The sequence below is a fragment of the Cyanistes caeruleus genome, chromosome 15, assembly GCF_971803275.1.
Source record: "Cyanistes caeruleus chromosome 15, bCyaCae1.hap1.1, whole genome shotgun sequence".
NCBI classification, from domain to species: Eukaryota; Metazoa; Chordata; class Aves; order Passeriformes; family Paridae; genus Cyanistes; species Cyanistes caeruleus.
Window position 1 is genome coordinate 4871513 of NC_141715.1, and position 25215 is coordinate 4896727.

The 25215-nt window shown below is 40.7% G+C and overlaps 1 protein-coding gene across 14 annotated transcripts in view; it reads right to left on the minus strand.

Moving 5' to 3' along the window:
- SGCD (sarcoglycan delta) overlaps positions 1–25215 on the minus strand; it is a 301761-nt gene that overhangs the window by 76230 nt on the left and 200316 nt on the right. The window lies entirely within an intron of this gene.

A 25215-nucleotide genomic window follows, 5' to 3' on the forward strand; every position in this document is an offset into this window, starting at 1 on the left:
TGTGGGTAGGGAATTGCACAAGTACATCTATAATCAAAACCACATCAAGTGTAAGGTATTATTTCCAAGATTCAGAGTGATTGTCAAAGTTTGCAAGGATTGAGGTAAACTGTTTTTTTTCTGAGAAAAAGATGATTTGAAGAATATCTTTTAGCAAAAAATTGACTGAAATCACCAGGATTGGAGAGTAACATGAGCAACTCCATGCTTAACTCACAGCTGTTTTGGGGATTTTATGGGAAAGGGGAATGGACATGGGTAGAAGGCATAAAAAGATCAAGAGGAGACCAGGAAAATCCAGGAATACCACATGTATTTGGATCTACATCTACCATGCTTTCCAATCCAGATGCAAAAATGAAACCCCATCTGTCTGCTTCCTCTTCCTCCCACTGCAAGAGCACCTCCAGCCCCAGACGAGGAATCAGTGTCTCTCCAAGAGAGTGGAGGTCTAACCCAGACAGATTTCCATGAACTGCTGCCAAAAGGCCTGAATTTGGAGGGATGAAAATCAGAGACATCGCAGGGCTCAGCAGCAACACTGGGCACCTGCCAGAGCTCTCCCATTCCAAGAAGTGCCATTCCCTGCCAAGTTAAGACTGTTCTTGCCAGATCCTGGTGTCTTGTGAACAAAGGTGATGCTGGCTGATAAAGTGACCACTGCCATCTCATTTTGAACTGCAGGCTGAAAGCAAATTGAGAGACAGATGCTGGAAATGCTACTGAGATGGGTCATAAAATGCCACTCCCCACATTTGTTGGCCCTAGGTGTAAAATATTGGCCTGTGAATTCTGGGTTGGTTGTGGCACAGAAGAGGTTCATTTATCTCAAGAAAAGTATGGAGAAAAATGAGTGAAATATGATTATGCTCCAAAAAGCCCAGATTAAATTTTGATAGCAGTGTACTTTGTGATTTGAGCGAGCAGGAATTATTACAGCTATCTGCAGACCCTCACACGTTTTGGGCTGCTAAAAAAAATCTCTACAAGTTTTTTTTTTCTTTTTTCCCCAAAAATAGATTATCTCAGTAAGGTTACAAGCCCTGAGGGCTTTCACATAGCAGTGTCTTCTCTGGTTTTACTAAGAAAAGCTGCAGGTCAGGCAAGCTGTGTGCCCCAAGCAGCTGCAAGAAGGACCAACTCTGTGGACAGTGATGCTGACCCCTCCAGGGCTTGCTCCTCAGCTGAAGTGGGGCAGTGCTTTTCCAGTAATATTTCCAGTAATATGGACCCAGGGATAAAAAGGGACTTGTAAAGCCACCACTGGAACTGTGACAAACCAGGAATTTTGATGTCTCACAACTCTGTTCTATTGTAATGACACAGACCCAAAATCCCACACTGCTCTTCTCTTGTGTGTTTCTCTTTCTCTCCTTCACCCTCTGTCTCCCAAGTGTGGTCCAAAGGATTTTTACATATAAAAATGTACATAAAGGAAGTTTAGCTGACAGCCAGCAGGTCCTACACATCCCAAAAGAGGTGTCAGGCCTACGGGACAAGGTACTACAACCAAAACACCAAGGGGACATTTGATTAATCAAAGTTGGTGTATCCTCTTACAAACCCACTGGATTGGAGAGAAAGAGGCATTTCCCCATGCTTCTTTCTCAATCTTTAAGAAAAAAGCAATAAAATACCAATCTCAACCTCCACCCCCCCCTCACCTTTCTGTCCTCCTGCATCTGCCATTAGCAATGAAAGCTGTGCCCACCACACATCCCCTCTTGAATTCCTGGTGTTTGGGAGTGGATCAATGCGTAGCACTGTCATGTTTCTCATGATTAAAGCTGACAGGTTTTTGTGGTGACAGTCTGGGTCAGCAGGTGGAAAAACAAGCAAAGGTTGTACCCTTTTGACAAGTATCTTGGCTTCTTATAATACAACACCTAGAAAATTATATTCCTCTATTATTTTCCATTAGGAAAAAAAAAAAAAAAAAGAAGCTCACAGGATTATACAGAGGTCCCAAATTACAGATACATTAGAGAGAAATCATTGTTGGAAAGACTACTTCACATGTTGTTTTGGATAAAGTATCTTCATCCTCCCTAAATTATATGGTTTAATAACAAATAAATGTCATATTCTGCTACAGAGAATAGATATGAAAGTTCCTATGAAATTTCATGGACTGTGACCTATAAAATGTAGCAGAAAACTGCCTAGAGTGACAAAGACCAAGATGTTTTATTAAACACTGTGTCTGTGATTGGTATATATCCTTATCTGCCACTCTTCTGCTTGTGAATAAGGAGAGGTATTGATTATTTCATACTCTTCCATCTGAAAATCATTGTTTCTCTCCTTTTTACTAACAGACTCCTCAGCAGAGGGAATGACTTTACAGTGCAGGCACAAGCCAGGTTCGTAGGAGCTCCCAGGAGCCAAGCTCCAAATAGGAGGCACAGAGTTGGGAACCTTCCATCACCACCTGCTTTGAATTTTTCTGCTTTTTGGGAGGGCACGGCAAAAACTTTCACATCAATTACATCATTTATGCCCTCTCTCTTTTTATGCAGTGCCTTGTAGTGGACAGGCATAAAAATTTATGTGCTATTGCTGACTGCTCTGGGTTGAAAGGGGATAGCAATCCTGAAACACATAAATGTCATTTTGGTGATGCTGAATGGGAAAGGAATTTTGAATTTTAGTAGCTTGAGAAGCATCTCATTTTTACAGCCAATTATGAATGATGGTATTACTGTTAGGGGAAGAGCTCAGCACTGATGGTGTCTGATCACCAAAGCTCCCCTCTACCTTTTTGTGGCCATACAGGTGGCTAAAGCCCAGCTTGTGTTTGTTTTACTTTTTAACAATTTGGGTTACTTTAATTTTACTTTTAATTGCAAGGCTGGTAGCAGGAAGATCCAGCTAACAGAATTAGACAGCCACCCTTACCAGAGACATGTAACTCCTGTGGTAAAGGCTTAAAACTGAGAGTAGGCTTAGATTAGATATTAGGAAGAAATTAGGAGTGGTGAGGCCCTGGCACAGGGTGCCCAGAGAAGCTGTGGCTGCCCCTGGATCCCTGGGAGTGTCCAAGGCCAGGCTGGATGGGGCTTGGAGCCATCTGGGGTACTGGAAGATGTCCCTGCCCATGGCAGGGGGTGGAACACGATGGTCTTTTAGATCCTTCTCAACCCAAACTTTTCTATAATTCTCCAATAAATACCTGGATTGGTACTGGCTGCACTGATCTGGGTTGATTCCACACAGGGACAGGGGGAATTTTCAGTGCTGTCTCATTCATGGGCAGCTTTGTTAGACCAGGCTGTGCTCACGCTGCAGCTTAACCTACTCAAGAACCAAGGTGATGCTGACACACATTCAGTGTCCCTTGGTGCCAGGATCCTTTGTCCTTTACAAACACGAAATGCAGCCTGAAACTCTTCTGTGCTTCCTCTCCTGGCATTGCTGAACAAATTTCCTGCTTATTGAGGTCTTTCTAAGGATTTTAAGGACACTGGTGACGGGTGACAGATTGCTCCAGCTGTCTGCTGGCCACCACCAGCTCCAGTGGGTGTTTCCCACTGGTTTTCCCTGCACCTCCATCCTTTCCAGTTTTCAGGAGAATAGCTGGCAAGGTTTGTCTCTGCACAGCAGGTAAGCATTTATTTTTTTTTTGCTAGGAATAAACTGAAGTTATGTTCAGCAATGTCCTGTGGGAGAGAATTATCTTTGGAGACTGCTTGTGTCAGATGGCTGAAACACCTGATTATCGTTGCTTGTATTATTGATTGCTGTGCTCTGCATTGCTTCCAGATATGTGCAAGTTATTACACAGCTCAATACATCCAAAGTTAGGAAAAAACCCTCAGCAAAGGCAAGTGACCTCATTTTTTTTTTCCCCTCCTGGGAAGATATCTGTGCTGTCCTTTTCTCTCTGACTTGACATTAAATGTTTCCAGATTCCAGGTACAGAACACATCATTGCCAGTTCTTCACAGCCTCGAACTTGTTTTAATTGCATCTGCCCTCCCTCCTTCTCCTCATTTTCTTCAGCTAATTCATCATCTTAATAAGGATCCCAGTATCCAGCTGTGGATCAGCAGCAATATTTTCCTATGGAAGCCATCTACCAGCAGCACCAGTCCTATGAAGTTAAATCTGGTTACACAGCTTGGCCCAGAGCAACAGAGGTAAGATATAACAGAGATAATGTGTGAAAACTCCTTCCTCTGGCTTAAGACCTTGCTTTGAGACCTCATGTACAGACTCAAGTCTGTGTGGACAGCAGAGAAAACCAAGGCAATGTAGCATTACACAGCATCCAGGACCTGTGTGCACAGATCCAGGATTACCTGTGGATTGTACTGTGAGGTCTCATGTCCACAGCTGCCATCACCTTCCTCTTCCTCTGCTTCTTGACCTCAGCTCTCCCTGTCTGATGCCTTACTGGTGGCATTTGCCTCTAAAGGTGACAGGCCCAGGGCAGGAAAAACTGTGCTGAGACTTCAGGGGGTGAAGGAAGGTGACCCCAAGTGCCTTGGATCACTGTGGGACAGAGTATATCCTTCTCCAGAGAAGGAGGGAGATGCTGGTGAAGCACAGCTAAAATTCTGCAGCTATGTGGTGCACTAAAACCACATTATAAATGGAGCAAGAGCAGCAATCACTGCTCCCTGCAGAAGGCTCCATCCAGAACCTCACGACAGCCTGTGAGGAGACACCTCTAAATAATCTCTGCTGCAGCCATCAGTCGCAGGAGACATGGATTTAAATGAACACAGACCAGCTCTGGGAGTCACCCACTGGAAAAATACCTCTGCAAGCTGATGTTAAAGTTGTATGAGCTCTGTTGGCACTTTTAGCTCCTTCCATGGGTATGAAGTTATTTGTGATAGCTAGAGGAAAGGCAGGAGGTTTCTGGCTTGTGAAGGAATTTTGTGCAAGCAAAGGAAACTGCCTGCAGACCATGATGGTTAATGTAAAATTCAGCCCTAACAAAGCTCTTGCAAAGCTCAGAGCCCTTCCTTCCCAATGGCAACTCCGGGTTTTGTGAGCTCCTCTACTGACAAAACTGCAGAAACAGAGGGAAGAGCACAGCCCCAAAAAGAGCACAAGAACTGAGAGGACATCCCAGCCACAGCAATGAGATTTGATGCAGAACATCTTGGCTTCATTCCCATCAGGCTCACAAGATTAGGGACAGCATTAGGGATGATTTCCATGTGCACATTCCCACAGCACCCTTCTCTGTCTGTTCCTTCCTCACTGACCAGACCCCAGAGCCAACACCATTTATGACAAAAGGTACTCAAAGAGCCCCATGAAGCTCATGTGGAAGGGAAAAGTCACTGATAAATTTGCTGTAGTGGAGATTAAGGAAAAAGTCTTAATGAGCAGGAGGAACAGGCTCAAATGTGATTTTCCAATTACTGTTTCAAGTAAGCTACAACTGACCAAAGCAACTAAATCTCACCAACTGAAACAATTCCAAACTAGTGCTGGAATAATTTCTAAACAATTCCTTCAGCCAGAGCTTGAAGAAAGCTCAGCTCTGGATTTACTGCATAGTGCTGGAATTACTCTAGGCAGGAGGTATTACTTTCCAAAGCAAAGTGCTAGTGAGCTTATTCAAAGTGTGGTCAGGTGTGGCACCACAAAACTAGGATTTTGGGGAATTAAGCCACCCCATCTGAGAGTACATTTTGCAGGGAAAAAGATTAGCAGACCTTCTGGGGAAATGATTATGAATCCTAGCATTGTTACTACAACTCAGCCATCGCATGCAGAATTCCTCTCTAGGGTAATGATTTCCCTTTCCACTGGTACAGCAGGGAAGAGATGGAAACTTGGCTTTCAGTCCTCCAACTCCTTGTTACAGAGCACTTTGGCACTGCAGCATTATAAAATGAGCCATGCTCTCTTGAGCACTCTTCTGCTTTTTTTCTCCAACACAAATAGTAAGGTTTCACATCTTACCATCAACATACATTCCAAATGTGTCCCTGGAATTCTCCATCTTTTTTACTCCAGCTCATTACCATAATTATGCTAACTAAAAGGGAAAAGTCCCATCCTGCAGAAATTTGTGTTCACTCAGAAGTGGGAAAAAAAGATTTTTATACTCGTAGGAGCAAGCAGTCTTCTAATGCAGTGATTTAATAACAAAACCAACACAGAAACTCACTGATGCACAGGGTGCAGAAAGAGTTCTTATAAATTATGGCCTAATGCTCCTTAACTATGATAATCTGTCAATCACCAAATGAAGGATAGAACAAACACTTCTTCTTTCAGACTACAGAGATCTTGGACACAAAGTCCTCTGTGGCATTGCTGCTCCAAGTTACACCAAGGCTGACTGGACTCACTCATCTTTACAGAGCTGGAAGAAGTTTCCAGGGAGAAGAAGGAATTTTTAATGTTTTTTTTCCCTTTATGTTAGTGGATCCCTTTTGTGCTCTGTCCTTACACTCTGAAGTAAGATTTCTCTCACCAATACAGCATTTAGCAGTTCCCCCCACCAGCAGTGAAGCTGCAGATTAAGGCCTGGCAGCGTGAGGAGGGAAGCAGCAGCTCTCCTGTGGTGTTTCTGAAGGTGAGCTCAGAAATGGGGCCAATTATTGGGTCACTTTTGTCTGATGTGAAGATGCCAGAACAACTCAGGGACACGAATTAGAGCGTAACACCAGGTCTGGGCAAAGAAAGGAGGCCCATGCAAACACCCCCAAAACTCACCCCAACACCCAAGAGAGCTCAAAGCAGCGGTGGAGAGAGCCAGCAGGGCTGTGAGCACTCCAGGTCCCATCCCTCAGGCTGTGATGATGATCCCATTTAATGATCCCATCCCACAGATGGATTTTCAGGCTGTGGGGACACGACTGGAGCTGCACTGACCCTCCCAACCCCACAGCAGTGTGAGAAACTCCCTGCCATGACAACCCCAGCCTCCAAAGGGGGGTAAGCATGATGTCAGTGCATATTTCCTGTTGCTTCACTCACTCCACTATTACCTCCTCTGTTTCCAAAAGCCAGCAGAAAGCAGGGTGGGCGGGGAGCAATATTTTCAATTTCAATATTTTCAATGCACCTCAGTAAATCACTGCTGAGCCCCCATTTAGACAGTACCAGGCATTAACTGATGAGCCTGCACTTGCAGATAATCACCCCGTGCTACCTCTGCAGTCAGGGGAGAGAAAATGGCAAAAGGGTTCATCTAGAACCCAAATCACTCCCTGGAAGTGCTTCTTACTCACTGCTGTGGATGAAGTCACCTTCAAAGGCGACTTAGGAATTTTCTGGTTGCCTTTAGATTGCTGCAGTAAACCTGGAGCTCAGTGCAAAGTGCACTAAAAGTGCAACAGGACTCAGAAAGAAAACAGGTTGTCAGTCAAACCAATAAGCAGATATCATGAAATTAAGTATATTTAAAAAACGTGACTCCAACTATATCCAGATAGAGTGACTTCAGGGATTATCTTAATGACTTTTTATTTTTTTTAATCAAGACTCATAATTTCAGTAAGAGACAGGAGATAGAGCGTGTTCAATTTATTTACACAGGTAGGTAATTTCCTTTAAAATAAAATTCTCTTTTTCAAGAGGAATCCATAGTCCCATGGTTAAGAAACTGCCCTCATGGCAAAAGAACTACCACTGAATTTTTTTAGCTGTATTTGTCACAAAAAATATATTATTTTGCTTTTTCACTATCAGAATATACAGAAAAATAATTTAAACTGTCTTCCAGACTTATCTACAGTGTGTCTATGACATTGATTTTAGTGAGAAAGGCTCTGGGGACAGCAAAGAAATGAGAGAACTGAAAGTGCTGCTCCCAGAGAGGCTGAAATAAGGATACTGCTTCTATTGCTATTTGAACAATTGCCAGTAAATAATTATTCATAGAGGAAAATGTATGAGTATGTTTAGGGCCCCTCACCACCAGGAATGGTGGGCAAGGAATGAGATGTGATCCATGGAGTGCAGCTATTGATTTCAAATTGCTCCATCAATTTACACCCACCTGGCACCTGGCCCTGAGGCAGCAGGAGGAAATCACTGGTGGAAATAATGGTTTGGGTTGGAAGGGAGCCTAAAGATCATCTCATTTCAACCCCCCCTAGACCAGGTTCCCCTCAAAGGGGAAACTGAGGCACAAAGTCAGGTATCCACCAACGCGAGAAATCTGTGCCAAGGGAAGCACAACCAAAGTCTGTCTCTCACAGCCTGTTGTGTGACAGAGCTGCAGCTGAGAAACCATAAATATCCTGCTCATGAGAAACAACAGATTAATTTTAGCAACTTTCAAATGCCAGTAATTCTGACTCCAGCTACTCTCTCATCTCCCTGCAGTGTGCATCCCTCTGCCTCCTTGCCAGAAGGTGCATCATGCTTAATGCCCCTTTTATTCCTCACAGCTTTCTAATGCACATTCAGAAGTGTTTACCAGACTAAAATCAATGCTGATTAAACAGCAAGGGAACTGGGAACTTGCTGGCCATCAACCCAAATCCAGAAGCCTCCTGCGAGACAGAACTTTCTGATGAAATATCCGAAAGTATCATCATGGCACATTATACATTTGCAAAGCAACAGTGAGATGATTTTCCCACTGTTTACTTTCTGAGGAAAATAAAAGCAATAAGGCTTCTTTTTTTTTTTTTTTTTTGGTATCCAGAACTCATGCGTGGGATGCTTTTAATTTCAAATTATTTATTGAGTGGGTGCTTACTGAGTCATAGGGGACTTTTGCTAGATGCCAAGAGATTCTCTTAGAATTCAGGAATACAATATTATGTGTGTGAAAGTCAGGTGGTTACCTGAAATAGCCAAAAATCACATGCAAAAATATACAGCTGGCATCAGCAAGTGACAACAGAGCAAGAGACAGCAGCTTTTTAAAATATTTTTTTTTAAACAGAGGGTCTTAAAGCCACAGGGAAATGATTGCTCTTACTGTGCTCTGGCCTTTAGAGAGCACAGCTCTGCATGCCCCTTCGTTGCAGAAATGAGTCTTCTTTGGGGATATTAGCATTTCCTCCTTATTCTGCTCCTTTTTGAAACATGACACCAGCAGAAACAAATGCAGTGACTCACAACCTGCATAGTTATTAATTTATCCACTGCGTGCAACCTCACCTCAGCTTTAAAAATCTTCTTCAGCAGCACTAAGATTATTTAAATTACAAAATTCTTTTGAAATAAATATTAAGTATCTCAGATCTGGATTTCCTTTATAGTGAAAAACCTTTGAGCATTCCTGCAGGCCAAATGCTGCTCCTGGGCACAGTCTAGCAGCAGCACCCTCATGAGTCAGAAGTGATGCTCCCTCCCCTCCAGCCTGGCAGAATGAGCAAGGGTGAGCAGAGCATGTGATGCCAGCAGTTTAAACACGTTTTATTCTCCACTGGGTGTCTGCAAGCTTTGGCAGAAGCTCCTGGTTAGGCTCCCTGGGACCTCTGCAAAGAAAACAAACAAACCAGCACAGGAGGAGGCTGCAGCCCTTTTAGGGAGAGGCTGCCCCTGTGCTTGGCATGCTTGCAGGCAGGGAGATGGGAGACAGCATCAGGCTAAGTTAAAAAACGTTAAATTAACATTAAAATAATGAACCTGGTGAAATGTTTTTGGTTAGCCAGTGCTGCTGGCTGGGAGGTGACAGCGATGCTCCTCCACACAGCTCTCTGCAGGCAGAGCAGGGCTGGCTCAGAGGCAGCAAGAGGCAACTCAGCTCTTCATCATGTTCCAGTCTGGGCTCCAAGGGTAACCAAGACTTTCCTCACAGCTTTTTGGCTGTTTTGGCAGCCTGTGCTTGTTATTGCCTGAATAAGATATTTCTTTCCACAGGAAAAGACCTCTGGGGGATAATGACACATCATCACCAACTGCTGCACTTGGTTAGCAACCAAACTGCTGGAGAAGGAACTTTTACCCATTAAAAGAACAACAAGCACAGAGCCAAACATGCCAAGGTTAACACCTGCATTTCCCTTAGGCTGTCCTTTGCTGAGCATCCAGACCTTGCCTGCAGTCTGCCTGAAGCCAGGGGATTTCAGTCCCTCCCTGCACATCTGCAGCTCTGCCCAGGACACGGCTGCGACCGGAGCTCTGCACCTCTGCTACCTCCTCCCCTTCCATCCACCTAAACCCTGAACATTTTCCTCTCTTGTTTTGGCTTTCCTCGCTGACCTGCTTGACAATGTTAGTGAATTTAATCTCAAAGCACTCAGGGATAGAGGGCAAAAAATATTTTTCCCAGGCTACCGATAAAGAACGGAGTTTCAGGGAGCTTAAATGGCTCAATGGGACATTTTGGTGACCAGAGGAAATTTAGAACCCTATGATAAATTTGGGATATTAATGTAAGAATAAAGTAGAACTGCTGGAAGCAATATCTTATTGACAAAAGTGCTAGAAAGCTGCAAAGGTAATAAATGAGGAATTGAGATGGATTACTGGGGATATACTTTTGAATGTATTACTCAATGCCAGCTGTCGGGTACCTTGTGAAGTCCTTACATGCTTGGGTAAAATACTGCACCTATAAATATCTTCCCTGAATGGGACTATTAATTAGAGTAACTGTGCTAAATGTGGTCAGTGACTTGTTATCAAGGCAGAAGTACTAGTCCAAATGTTAATTATTCTAATTGGTTCTTTCCAGTCTGTCTTTGTCGACGCAGTAAAAAATGTATAGTTCATAGCTATGGCTGTGGCTACGTATCATGGCTCTTTTCTCATGAAAGGTTTATTAAAAAAAAATCCAATTTGTTCCTTTCAGTTATTGGTGGGGTCTTAAAGAAACAAGCAATCTTGGCAACAGTGCAATACACTGCATATCTCTAGGAAATCCTCAAAAAACATCAAAAATAGGGAATAAATGTCTAAGATGGGGAATGGGACCAGCTCACCAGAATGCTTTCCTATGGGATGCTTTCTGCTTTATCTGCTTTATGAAACAATTGAAAAATTATGAAATACCTGACAAAAACTTCTTCCTTTAACTGATGCTCCAAATTACTGTAGCCTGTAGGAGACATTCCTGAGAAAACCATGTTTATCCATCTAATGCTTAGAGATTATGTCATAATGTTTATTCCCAACATTTGTTAACAAAAGCAAGCAGCAAATACTGCAGGTCAAAATGTCACACAACTTTGTCAGAAGTCCTAGAATTTCTTCAAAATGAAAGACATTGCCTAAATACAGGGTATTTCTAATAAATGAAAAGCTTGTTTAAGTATTTCCTCACGGTCAACAGCATCCTTTCTAAAATAAAAGATAAAAAAAATTCCCCAAAACCCCACTGTTCTTATAAAGAGGCAGTGGAAGTCTTTGTAACTTGAAAGACTTTTTTAAAGACTAAGCTTGAAAAGAGCTGAAAATCCTCTCTATATAACTTAAGGATAGTTTGAGTTATTTTGGGCAGAATTTTAATGTTTGTGAAACGATGAAAGAACCAAAGGAATATCTCAAAAGGCAGACTCTACTGAAGGAAAACAAACATTAAACACTAATTATATAGACACAGGGAGTATTTCTACTGCTCAAAAAAATAAACAGAAAGAAAATTGGGATTCAGCTGCAACTCATTAACAACCTGTATTTTCAAAGCTCATTGATGTGTCTAGGGCAAATATTTCATAGAAATATTGAAATTTACAGTGAGGCTATACACAGCCAAAAATATAATCTCTGACTCAAACCCTCCCTTGTTCAGCATTTCTCTGATCTCAATTTTTTTTTGTCTCAGCTTTTTCAACTTTTCCATATCCACTATGAAATTCTGCAGTGAGTTTGTTAAAGTCCTGCTAAAGGTTTTATTTTTTTGTTTTATTTTTTTTTTTTACTTTCATCCTCCTCTATTACAACCATGAGGGAAGAAAATCTTATGTAATTTAAGATAATAATAGCTTCACTTAAATATCAGACTAAGTATTTCTGGAAAAGCATTGGAAAGTAACATCAGTAAATAGAGAAAATAGCAGGGTATAAAATTCTTATTAGTAATTAATTTGTCTCTTTCAAGACAGGTCCCTGAATGACGTGCAGGTAGCTGAAATGAAACACATTAATTGTGTTAATTTATCGCAGAATTTAATGTGGAACCTTTACCTTTTCAATTTTTAAACAAGTTAAAGTCCCAAAGAAAACCCAAGGTCACCTTAAACAAAACTTTACTTAACTTTTGGATAATGCAAACAACTTACATATACATTTACATTTTAAATTTTCCTTTGGCTATTGTATTTGTACATTATTAGTGTCTTGTTAAGCTCTCCATAAATCTTTCAGAAAGAGTCACTTAAGTCTGCGAGCTCTCCATGTTTTGGCTCCCAGCAGTGTTTGGGACTGCGTTCAAATATTTGTGTTCTTCAAGTTCCAGGAAAAATCTTATCTGTCCCTATAATCACCCAAGGAATTTTGCATAGAACAGCCTTTTATTTTTCAGAACAAAGAGAAATCATTTGGCAATCAGTTTCTCTTTGAACTGATGGTTCAGTGGTTAGATGCTGCCTGTATCCAAATCTGGAAGAAGCTGATGTGGAAAAGGGGAGCTTGGCTCTGCTGAAATGGTCTTTCTCCTCCCCACTGCATGAAATTCTGGTGAAAGCCAGCCTCCAATTTAGTTCAATTAGTTCTCTAATGCAACATGAATTCCACCTCACAGACCTCAAACTCCTGTTTATTGCTCACGTTGTCTTACAGAGCCACAGTTAAGGAAAGCTTGTGCCATGGTTAACAGGGGCAATATCTAAAATTGGTATAGTCATGAAACATCAACAGCTGCCCTTGCATTGCTTACAGAGTGTCTTTCACTTGGAATGGGAGTAGAGATGAATGTCTGTGAATTCAAATTAATTAATGGCCTTATGTATCCTGGTGTGGACATTCAGTAGATGCTTGTTCAGCAGAACAAACGGGTGTGTGTTTAATTGTGGTTCATTCCAGGCTGATCCATTAACTGTTGTGTGTCCTCCCAAGAATGCACGTTCATTAACTCTAGTTAATTACTATTCAATTACCTTGAGTTATAATATGGCCCTAAACACCAGTGCAGACAGACCCCTGGAGATTGCATGTACTTCAGCCATTAATTAAGCTGTACCATCTATTGCTGGTAACTGACTACATCTAGTTTTGAAATAATAACCTCATAGCTATGCTTAAATTGTTTCATATTAGGATTTTTTCAAATCTCCTATATGGGGTAATTGGAGTGATAACATTTCTTCCTTGCAATAAAGCACACTTGGTTATTATTATTGCTGCACTTGGCCAAAGATGTTCCATGTCATCATTTTTTTTTATACAACCCATTTATTAAGATGGAAAGAACAGCTTATATTTGACCTGATTATCCCAGGATGATACTCTCATGATGACAGACGTTTTGTAAATTTTAGGGGGGGTTATTTCCTTTCCAAATGATTTTAAGATTTTTTTTGACAGCCTTTTAGTACAAATTTCAAACCAGTACCTTACCATTTCACATTTTGATATTTATAGCTTCTGCTAACAGAAAGGCAGCATAGCCAATACCTTTCTTTTCACAAACTACAGCAATTCTGAAAAACAACAGCAAGGAACAATTGACAAAGACCTGGGACAGTCATCACAGCAAGAAACGAAACCTTTTTAATAATAAAACACAGCAGTGAATGAGTAATATGCTGGCATCCCTCTCCAACACTGAAATGTATTTAAGAGAAATAAAGTAATCGATAACTTCAGAATATTTGAAAAGAAGTTAAGGCCTTAGGGTGCAACTTCATAAAAAAAAGAATTAATGTAATTTTTTTTTTCATGTAACACAGACTCCACATTAAAGGTGAGAAAAAAAAGAATTAGAGCTGAGACTGAAGAAAAAGCTGTAGCAATAAATGTTTTTAAAACTGGTAAATTCCATTGGAATATATTTCTACTCAGCATTTCTTCCCTAAGCTAATGGAGCCCTTCCTGGCACCTCTATCAGATGAAAACTGAACCACTGAGAACTTTTACTGTTATATCTAATGGAGCCCCTAAAACTTCTGCTGTGAGCTGGTGATGGGAGGAGGGATCCCATCCCAGCAGCTCCTCACCCAACATTCACCCCATGAAAAGCTCTCTGCCCCAAAGGAGATTTTTATCACACCATCAACAAAGCAAAGATATCATAAATACCCATTCCCCCCTAATATTCTCTAGCCCATGCCAAGAGAGAAGCTTTGCAGATTTATTTTGAAAACCTGTTAAAGTTCTCAACTTCTAAACAAGTGAAACTGGGATTTGGATATGTGTGTGTGTGTGTGTGTGTGTGTGGATGCCCACCCAACTGCTACCAGAGCAGCTTGCAGCTCTCCCAGCTATGGCCCTTGCCAATCTGAGGAAAAAGAATAAAATTATGGTTTTGGTGTCCCCTCTTAACTGGGAATTGGGCAGAGGAGGCATTACTGGCTCTGCCCACGTGTCCCAGTTACATAGGCTCTGTTAACACCTCACAGTACAGCAGGACCATTTATTTATAAACATAAAAAAAATTTTACATTTCCAAAGTCACGCATGCTGTTGATTCATTTATCCCAAATTAAAAAGCTTCATCTTCATCTCTCCCAAATTTCACTTTCAGCATTTTAATTGTTTCTTCCTTCATTGTTAGATCAGTATCAATCATCAACTTCTGTTACCAGAACTTTCGTGTTTCTGAAAATTATGTTAAATTTAAATGCTAATGAAAACTGTTTATGCTGGTTAACCACAGAAATGAAACCTCTATTGCAATTCATAAAAACTGTGAGTTATAACAAGAAACCTTAATTTCTACCTCAATCTCCTTTCTACCATCTGCTCTCCTAGAAGACCAAGCCCAGAAACCATGGACTAAACAAACAAACAAACAAACAATCAAAAAGGTAATTGTTAACTTGTCTTCACAGCACAACAGACATAAAAAAAAAATTAAAATAGTCCCATTAACTGTTACACTGAAAATTATGATATAAAGCAATCCATGAATGACAGCATGTTCTAATATTCCTCCTCTCCAGACATCTTCTCAACCAACCAACCAACCACACATTCTATACAGAAATAAATAACTGATCCATAACACCCACTGAACACTCTCCATCCTCTTGGAAGGAATAAGATAAAAGAATTCCAGCCATTAAAAGAAATATAACAGATACAACCTACCACAGCAATAGGTGATAATTATTCTTTCATCTAAAGCACTACACAGTTAATTATATATAATTATTTAAAATATTTATGTTCCAAATAATATTTGCCCTGTCCAATCCCACAGAACTGCCTGTGGGAAACACTCAGACTGCTCCCACATCTGTTGTTCCCAGATGTTTTTCTCGTGGGTCACCACGTGTCGTTGTACAATTACAGACACCATCATGTTCTGGGAAATGCTGCATCAATCAGCATCAGCTTCCCTGTGTGGTGGGATGGACAGAGATAAAGGCAGCCAGTTTTGGGATCAAGGACCATATTTAAAATGCACCCAAATAGTCTCATCCTCCAGCTATAAACTGTCATTCACACTGCTTATCTAAATCCAAAATCCAAATAGAATGTGGGGTGGGAGAAGGTTAAAATTGTAACAAGTTTCTAAGACAATGTTTTAATTATTTTCTGTGCTACCACAACCATGTGATCTTTGAGATTCACCTTTCCTTTTTATTTGGTTTAGATGAGATACAATCTGATAAGGTAATTCACTGTATTTTACATCTTAACACCTGAAAATCTGTATTTCTTGCTTTTTTCTTTTTTTTTTTTCCTAATGTGCCCCAAAAGGACACTCAGTGCATCTACAGTATGAACAAAATGGTTCAATTTGTGTCTTGCAAATTGGTCACAGCCCAAAGAAGACCGAGGAAAATGGGACAAACCCAGCCATGCTACACCACTGCTACACCAGGTCCCAGGGAGGAGGAAGGTAATGAGCTCATTTGAGCAATAATGGGATAGTGTGGCTTCTGCCATCTGGAATGCAGAAAGAACATCTCATTCCCTCCCTGCTTTCCTTTTCTGAGTCCTCAACTCCCAGCTCCCTCCCAAAACACACAGGAATACAGGTAGAGAGTTTTGACCCCTGGTGTAGATCCTCTGACACACAGAGACAAAACCATGGACTTGCATCTTAAAAAAAATAAAAAAAAATTAAAAAAATTGTACATAAATACATCATTCTCTTTATAATCTGGACAATTTAATCAGGAACTACAGCTTACCTCCTGACTGAGCTAATTCTTCACTTCAGCTATCTTATGCACCATCTTTAATGAATACACATTCCTTTGATTAAATTAACATTTTTGTCTACCTAATTAGCCTGAAAAACCTGTGCTGAACCAATCTAAAAGCAACTTCATTACTGCTCATTGGTGCATGTTTGCTACCCATCACTGTCACCTCAACAGGTGAAGGATTAGGAGAACATTAACTCTGGCTTATTTGGTTTTCCACAGCCAATCCAAGCCTTTGGTCGACCCACTAGGACAGTGACAGATGCTTTAATTATGTGGCTTCATTCATTAATGCCCATTTGCCTGGCTAGCCAGGTTTGTGCTTCTGAGGGACAGTTGAAACAAAAAATAATTAAAGTAACCAGCTTAATTACCTTCTTACATTTTACCCTTCAGCTGGTACTGCTCACGAGTAATGAGAAATTGAAAATATAAATAAAACCCAGTTTATGCAGCCCAGTGAGCTGGTGAGGATGCTCAGCAGAAGATGCATCACTGCTTGTCTAGGAACATAAGCACAAGTTGCTTAACAGGCACTTATTGTACACTGGTTAATGAAATCATACCAGAGCTAATGAATATATGTAATTGGGTAGGCAGCTGCCACTAAAAAAAAAGAAAAATGTTAGTGAAACCATCTTGCTAATTTGCTAATTCAGTTTGCAGATAATTAGAGAAGGCCCTTGAAGACAATTCGATAGACCCCGCTCAGACTGCGACTCCTATTGATTATTTGCACGATGATATCATGTTGATTTTTTCCTGATTGGTTTCTCATACAGGGACCTGTCTGCCCCTATCTGCCTCTAAAATGCTAAATTAATAAAGAAATCAAAATAATTTTCAAGATAAATTAAATAAATTTTAAAATATACTCTATTAATACCCATCTAAAACAGTGACTGACTCGATTCAATCTTCTGGGATTGCACTCACCAGTCATCAGTTCAAATTCTATATAATGTAGAGGTAAAAAATGTGTATAAAATAAATTTTTTACTGAATATATCAAATCTTTGGTGATAATTATTTCAATCTGCACTGCAAATCTGGTATAAGGCCTTGGAAAACCTATGCCAGTGAATCCACTATGGAACAATATTTATCACAAATTCTCCAGCTGTTTTACTTTTTTGCTTTGTTCTTTCACTATCAGAACTTGCATCACTGAAAATCATGCTTCAGTGAAAATATCTCTTCCTTCATCCTCTTCTAGAAACCCTTCAAAACATTAGAAAACTTCCATGATCTTTTATGTGTGGCATTATATGAAATCCAACATCTGCATGGGGTGAGAAAGTGCCTTGGAGGATTTTTTTTAAAGATTCATTTGGTTTTTCCAGCATCACCTCAGACTATTCTTCTCCCCAGTTCCCAATAATGAATGAATATGACAAAAAAGAAGAGGCAGAAAGTTTAGAGCATCTTTTTTCAAGACCACAACTGGTGATCACCCACCTGCAGCAAACAAGAACAACTCCCACCCAACTCACAAAAACTCTGGAGAAGGAAAAGCATAATACCACGGTCTTCCCTCACATCATTTATCCTCCTGCCTAATGAAGAACCTAAACTAGAATTCAAGATTTCTGCAGTAAATTTTAGCAGTCTGTAACTTTTTTCTATTAACGATTTTTTTAGAAAGCTCTGGATAAATAATAAATAGTGATACATGCATTTTATCCCAGTCATGGCTTTTTCTCATCTTTTCAAAGGGTTTTTTTTTTTTTCACAAAATATCCTGTGGAGACCATTTGGAGTTTGTTTTCATTTTCAGGCTCTGCTGAGCTAAGCATTTGATTCAGAGAAAATAACAGGTTTGAAAGGAAGGCTTTGGGAAACTTAAAACAGATGTTTATTTGCAGACATCTGATTTAAGTGAACTGAAAACCCCAGTCTAAATCCTGAAAACCATAAATGTCAGCCAGCCAGAACAGAATAATAACCACTTATCGATATGGATGCACCTAGCAGATAGCAGAGTTCTGGGATCATAATATTCATAAACTGTGCTCAGTTTGCTGCTTCCGAGCTCTGGAATTACAATTGGCAATCCCATCCTTCATTTCTCACTGCTGTGCAGCTGGTTGGTGGTGAAGGGACCTATTCACTACCAGCTGGCAGATTTCATCCAGTATCAGGTGAGAACCTCTTAGCCTGGGATTCACATCCAAGGAAGCTCATCTGGGACATTCCCAGAGCTGTATAAATGGCCAGCTGTAGGCACCTTGGGGATTTTCAGAAGGACCCACTGAATGCAAGCTGACAACTCTAAATCTCCTAACCTCTGAAATCACAGCATCTGTGAGATCAAAATAAAGTCACCAGCAAAATCACTGTGAAATGTCAAAGCAGCCTGGTTGTTCTGTGGGTCTATAATGAGGTGAGACTAAAAACTGAAATAGCACCGAAGTTTGCAAAAATCTGCTGAAAATCTGAAAAATTTAAGACCATTTGAAACAAAACCCTTGGTGCCATAAATAAATCTAAATGCACAGAGACAAAACTGGCTTTTTAATGACAATTGTGAAATTCCAGCATAAGGTCAGGTTTTTTCATACATTTCTCTTTACCTGTATAAGGAGTAAGACATTCACAGCCCAAATCACTTGGATGGCATTTTGCTCTTAAGTTTGGGAGGAACATTTTGTTCCCTGTGCTCTTGTCCTTTCAAACTCACATTGCACCTTCACAAAACATGAGTCACCTAAGCATTAGGTGCACCATTTCAGTGAGGTGCTCAGACTAACTCCAGAGCCAAGGAAAATAAAAGCAGCTACCAAAGAGCAATTCATCCTGCCCAAATCAGATGCCTGCAATGGGATGTGCTCACTGAGCTCTATCTTTGGATACCTGAAACTTGGCAAAGGAAATTTCACATCAGATGTGTCATACTCTTGATTCCTTAAGCCAATGGCCTATCCCAGCGGTGGTAACACCACTTCATTTTCTTTTTGTACTTCTAATTACTTTTCATTATATCTTCCAACTTGTCTGAGACATATTTTGAGAAATGTTGGCAGTTTGATTCCCCTGTGATTTCTTAAAATCATGGCTAAAAGCCCAATGTGACATTAATATATTTTAATTAAATTCATTACTCCATTAATTCAAAGTGATCTGAGCTAGTCTAGAACATTTCTGCAGATCTCAGTGGAAATGTGGCTGAATGTCTCTGAGAGGTGTGAGCTGACAGACATGGAGTTTGCCAGGTGAGGTTGACAGGACACACAGCTTTTGTCATGGACTGCATTTTTTTGGTGGCAATACCCCAGGACTCCTGTAGAATGTAGAATGTGTATCTTGCTGGGCAACAAAATGTTCTCCAAAGCTTGATGAAAGTATAGGGCAGCCTCACTGAAATGTTATGCACATCTCTCAAGGAAATACGGATGCTTCACATCTTAAAATAATCATTAAAAACTAGTATAAACTTTGTTTATTAAATACTCCCTGACCACTGAGGTGGTGTGGGCTGGGCAAGAGTGGCAGTGAGTGACCACAGCCCCAAAGGGGAGCCCCAGGGGGTGTGAGCCCTCTGAGGAACCTGAACTTTCACAAGGTCATGGAAATGTTAAACCTGGGAAAAGCTGAGACTCTACCATCAGCCACCAGAAAGAGAAAAAACAATTTTGTATAAAAAGTAGCTTATTCAAGTTACTTGTGAAACGGAATCATTTAATTACATCACTACATATTAAGAAGGGGTTGTTCTATCCTGTTGATTTTGACCAGTCAGGCCACTGGGAGTTATTGAATGAGACAACAGCAGGAGAAAAAAGGAAGGATAGAAACATGAAAAGGAAGAGAAAAGAAGACAAGGAGCTGATAATGACAGATTCTGTGAGTGGTCAGGAAAGCAAGAGAAGACAAATCACTCTCTGGTCAGGGAAGTCAAGAGAAGAGATCAATAACATATATACCATGGGGCATAAGTCAAGAAGAAAAGCAATTCATAACGACGGGAAGCATCATTTAAAAAACCTGGGTCAGGACTGACTGGGTGCTGTGAACTCTTGGACCTGCTCTGGCACTCAGCACGCCCCATTTCTGCTGTCAGAACACAGAACTTGATGCTGGAAGCTCAGAGCTGATAAAAAACCACATTTAAACCAGCAGGGCACTGCCCCACCTGCACAGCTCAGGTGCTGGCTTCTCAGATCGAGGCATACATCAGCAATGTAATGCTCAAAAAGCACTTCAGTATCATTTTGGCTGCTCTGTAACATTGATATTAATTTTTTTTTTCTCCTCGCCTTATAGAATCGCTTCTGAAGTTAGAGTAGTAAAAGTAATATCCCGTTGCCACAGGGCAAAAACTTTCATTCCACACTTATGTAGTGTATGTTTCCACAGCAAAGAAAGTTAGTGAAAAATGGGCTGGTTAAAGGGACTCTGCTTAAAGTTAATGTTCCAAACTTTTTTTTTTAATATGATGCGTAAAAGAGAGGTTTTACATCCAGAATTTATTAAGTAAGAGGAGTTAGGCTTTAAATGTGCTACCAAAACCCTGAGGACACTGCAGGAATATAGTGCAGGCTTTTACATTACGTACTGATTTTATTTTTTGATTTTTTTCTTTCTCATTCATGGACTGCTTGAGGTAAATGGCTACATGGAAAGTAAAAAGGAGAGGCTGACAGATATCACTGAGAAACACATCCAAATATTTCACTACCCATATTGACACAGGGAAGAGCTAAATCTCACATCATCTGGAGAGTCCATTTAATCTGCCAAAACCCCATTAGTAATTACTTTCATTATTATCCCTGTCCCCAAAAGGCTATTATCTTTATTAAATAATTGATAGTTCTGCCTGTCCCTTTTCAAAGGTTGCAGTCTAAACTTTTTGAGAGAAAAATCAGACTGGAAGCCTGAGTTTTGGGTGTTTGCAGCCAGAAAAATACACATTTATCTCTGCAATAAACACCTGGGCACACAGGTAACTCATCACAGTCAAATGCATTGGTGAGGCCCTACTGAGACATTTTATCCTCTACTGAGACATTTTATCCTCTACTGAGACATTTTATCCTGCCTTTTCATGTTTTCAATGTCTGGTAAGAGTTGGGTAACTACAATGAGAATTCTGCAGTTAAACAGGGTTAACCTAACATGAATTCTCTTGTATTTGTGGTGGACAGGATCTGCTCAGCTGCTCAGAATATTCCCTGGGCTTTGCTCACACGTGGAAATTCTTCAAGATACGACTGAGGGCTTTGTAGGGGAACATCAAGAGTGCCTCAGGTGGGCTTTACCAGCAGTGGGGCACCTAAAGAAAGCCTCACCCTCACCAGCTCACCGTAATTCCCTGATGATGGGAACAGATTAATTAATTTACCCACATCCTGCCTCTGACAAGAGGGATGTAATGTGCTCTTTGTAAATGCACACATTTCTTCTCTGTTTTCACAACTTACCAAAACCATTTCCCTTTAGAAATCACGTGCTTTTATGCTGTTCAGTACAGAAACATTCCCATATTTGCAGCTGATCTGGATGAGCAACAGTAATAGCAATGTTTTCATGGTTTGCTTCAGTACTTGCACCTCCAGCAGCAGCAATAACCCACACAAAACCCACCCAAAGGATGGCAACGCCAACATTTTAGAGATACTTAGACTGAGGATCTACTTTTGCTCCTGGCTGAAGTTTCAGAAGGAAGTATAATTTGTGATTAAGTATTCCTGTATCTGCCTGGGCACTCTGAGTGCCACCTCTGCAGCTCAGGGGAGGGATGTGTGACCTGCAAGCAGAGCCTGGGCAGGAGCACGCGGACACTGTTGCCTTGCTGAGGGCCTCAAATTGTCCACAGGCTTATTTCCAAACTCACCAAATGTGTAAGCACAAGAAAATGCTTTGGGCTTTTCTTTTTAGTAGCACACACTACAAAAATGAATCCCTGCTTCTCCTTATGTGCTCACTGCACTCCACAGTTCAAAACTTTGAGTCCTTAATCAGTTCAGCCAAAATATATTTATTCAGAACAGGGTTTTTCTCAGATTTTGACTCAAGTCATACAAAAGAAGATCTCCTAAGCCACACAGAGAGAGTGCTGCACTCTAGACTCCTGTTCCTGCTTTTATGCAGTTTTATAAAGAATGTCCTCCTCACTTTTTGAAAGAAAAACCTTTCATAGTTTTCATAAAACAGTTGAAAGAATTTAACAATTACCCATCTCCAAAGGCATGTTTAACTTCTCTCGTTTATAGAGTTGCTGGATAATATTTACATGTTCTCAGCTCCCACTGGTGACCTCTCTTTCCCTACCAACAGTACTCCTCAGCTCCTATACTTTCAAAAGTAAATATTTTTACTTTCTTTCTTTATAAGCACATTGGAGTCATGAATCCCTTTAGAATCCAGTGCATTCATTTCTCTGGGTATAGAAGATCTCTTCTTCACCTGCACAGAAAATGTTCAATTTACCCTGAATTGCAGGAAAGGCTCCAAGTTTGCAGAAGACACTGAGCACCCAAACGCATCCGACCCTCGCCTCTTCCTCCTGTGCTGCAATTCAAGCTTCTCCCTTTTGTCCTCCCAACAATAATCCCAAAGATCAGACAATCTCTGGGACGAACTAACAATCCCTCAACACGGTGATGGCTTGGATAATAGTGAGAGATGCTTCTGGAAGATGATAATGAACCTTTTGTAATTCACACAGAGGGAGAGACGAGCACTTAAACACAGCGACCACACGACCACACTATAAAAGCAGAAAGATCCACATCCAAACTCGTTTAGTGCATTATAACAAACAATTAGAAAGAAAAGATGTCTAAGATTGGGGGGAAAAAAAATAAAAAAGGAAAGTGGGCACAAGATGGAAAAAGTGTGATTTATTCTCATGTTTCACTTCAGGTATTTTTAGGTATTTAAGACTGAGCCATAAGATGAAGACTTTATTCTTGCCTGTTTTTTAACATTGCTTAGCTCATCACACCTGGCAGAACATTGACTAAAGGCTGCCAAAATCTGAAATCAATTTGTGGAAGAAACAATAATCAGCCGTTAATTGATTTTTGATTCCCTATTCATCCCAATCAAATTCATCGATGTGCTCTCATAAATCCATGACCGATTATCACAGTCACTTTATCATGTTTGCCCTTCCTTGCAGGATGGAGCACAAAAGCCTGTCAAGGAAAAACCACGGTATTTCTGTGGGATGCCACCAACCAGGTGCTACAAACTGACACCGTGAGGGGTTTCCTTTGGCTTGATTTAAGGATTTCATGACAAAAATGTGTCTGTTCACAGCTGTGTCTGTAATTGCAGCTGCTGTATTTGCATGCTTGGCTGTAGATGAGGGAAACTTTCCCCCTTCTTGAAAGCCACAGTTCAAAGGCAGGAAAAAAAAGCCAAAAAAACCCTCAAAACCCAAAAGGCAGGGACAAGAAGGAAGGAGCAACACAAAACAGATGGACAAAAGCTGTTCCATGCCAACCTTTTCAATACACCAAAAAACCCCCAACATAAAGTCAGTTCTTTATGACTGTAACTCACACCTGCCCCAGACACCCAGCACTGCTGCAGGACCCATCCCTCCCCACCACAGCTGAGCAGAAGTGTTGGGGTGCCCACCCAGGACCCCCAGAGCGGGCACTGACAATTCCTGACACGTTCTGCACGTTCTGCAATGTTTCTGCAGTGTTTCTGCAGTGTTTCTGCATGTTCTGCAGTGTTTCTGCAGTGTTTCTGCAGTGTTTCTGCAGTGTTTCTGCAGTGTTTCTGCAGTGTTTCTGCAGGCACTGCCTGGCACCTGCTGGGGGTGAAGCCCAGCTCCAGACCAAGGCACGGTGATGCCAACCTGCACCGCTCCAGAGCTGGTTCATTCCTCCTGCTCCCTTGAACCAAACCACAACAGCTCAGCTGATATTTGGGAGCAAAAGAGGCTCAACAATGACAACTTGGCTGGTGATCCTCTCCCCAAAACGCTCAGACCTCAAGCTTATCGAAATCTGACTTCTCCAGAACAACCTCCAAAACATGACTAATAGGCTGATTCTCCTCCAACAATATCTATCTTGGTTCCTGCTGTAAAATAATCAATTACACTAAATGGAATTATTTATACAGAATACAAAAGCAGTTCGGCTTTGGTGGAAGTAATATGCTTATCAGATGGATTAAGATCTAATAGGCTTTTCTCTCTCAAAGTATTGCTGTTCCTGATAGTCTATCAACGCTCTTATGTAAATTACTTTGCTCTTGACAACATAAATTAGATGAAAGAACTATATTTTGTTTATAGATTTCAAGTAACAGGATTTTAAATGTATTTTAAAACCGTGCCAATACAATCAAAAACTGTGTTTATAAACTGAAATTGCCTTAGCTTATTGCAACTAATGAAACAAAAGTGAACTCTGCATACTTTCTATTAATATGGTGACTCCATGAAAATCAAATATTTATGTCTTTGGTCTAGACGAATTAATACACAATTTCTCTATCACAGGGGAAAAAAAAAAAGCCAATGTCTTCCTTAATGGGTGGCTTAATGGAGTATCTGATTTCTCTAGGCTCAGCTCAGAAGAGCTGAGGGCTGCACAAGGGTTCAGGGCAATGGCAAAAGGGAAGGAAAGCAGGAGCTGATGCTTGGAGCCAGCCTGGGAACACCACCAGCACATGAGGATGCCAAATGTTAGCTCTTCATGGACTGCAGTTAATTGCTGCTCCAGGAAAACCTGATCAGCAACACATTTAAGAACATTTACTCAGATTTCTAGAGGTTGTGCTTTGACTTCTGTCACCTCTTTCCTTCAGGAAGTTGGTAGAGGAGCCCTTGTAAAGCCCTGCACTGGAAATAAGAGGAAATGTGCCTTTGGAGCTCCATTAGAAGTCCTAAAAGCATTCTTTGTAATATCTTTATTATACACTTCTTTAAAAACATTTCTTAAAATGCATGCAATAAGTAGAAGCAATAGCTTACTTAGTATATTTAGTATATTTAGCAATATGGAAATTATATCAAACAAAGCAAAACTTTGGACTTGGATTTACCTAAAATACAGGA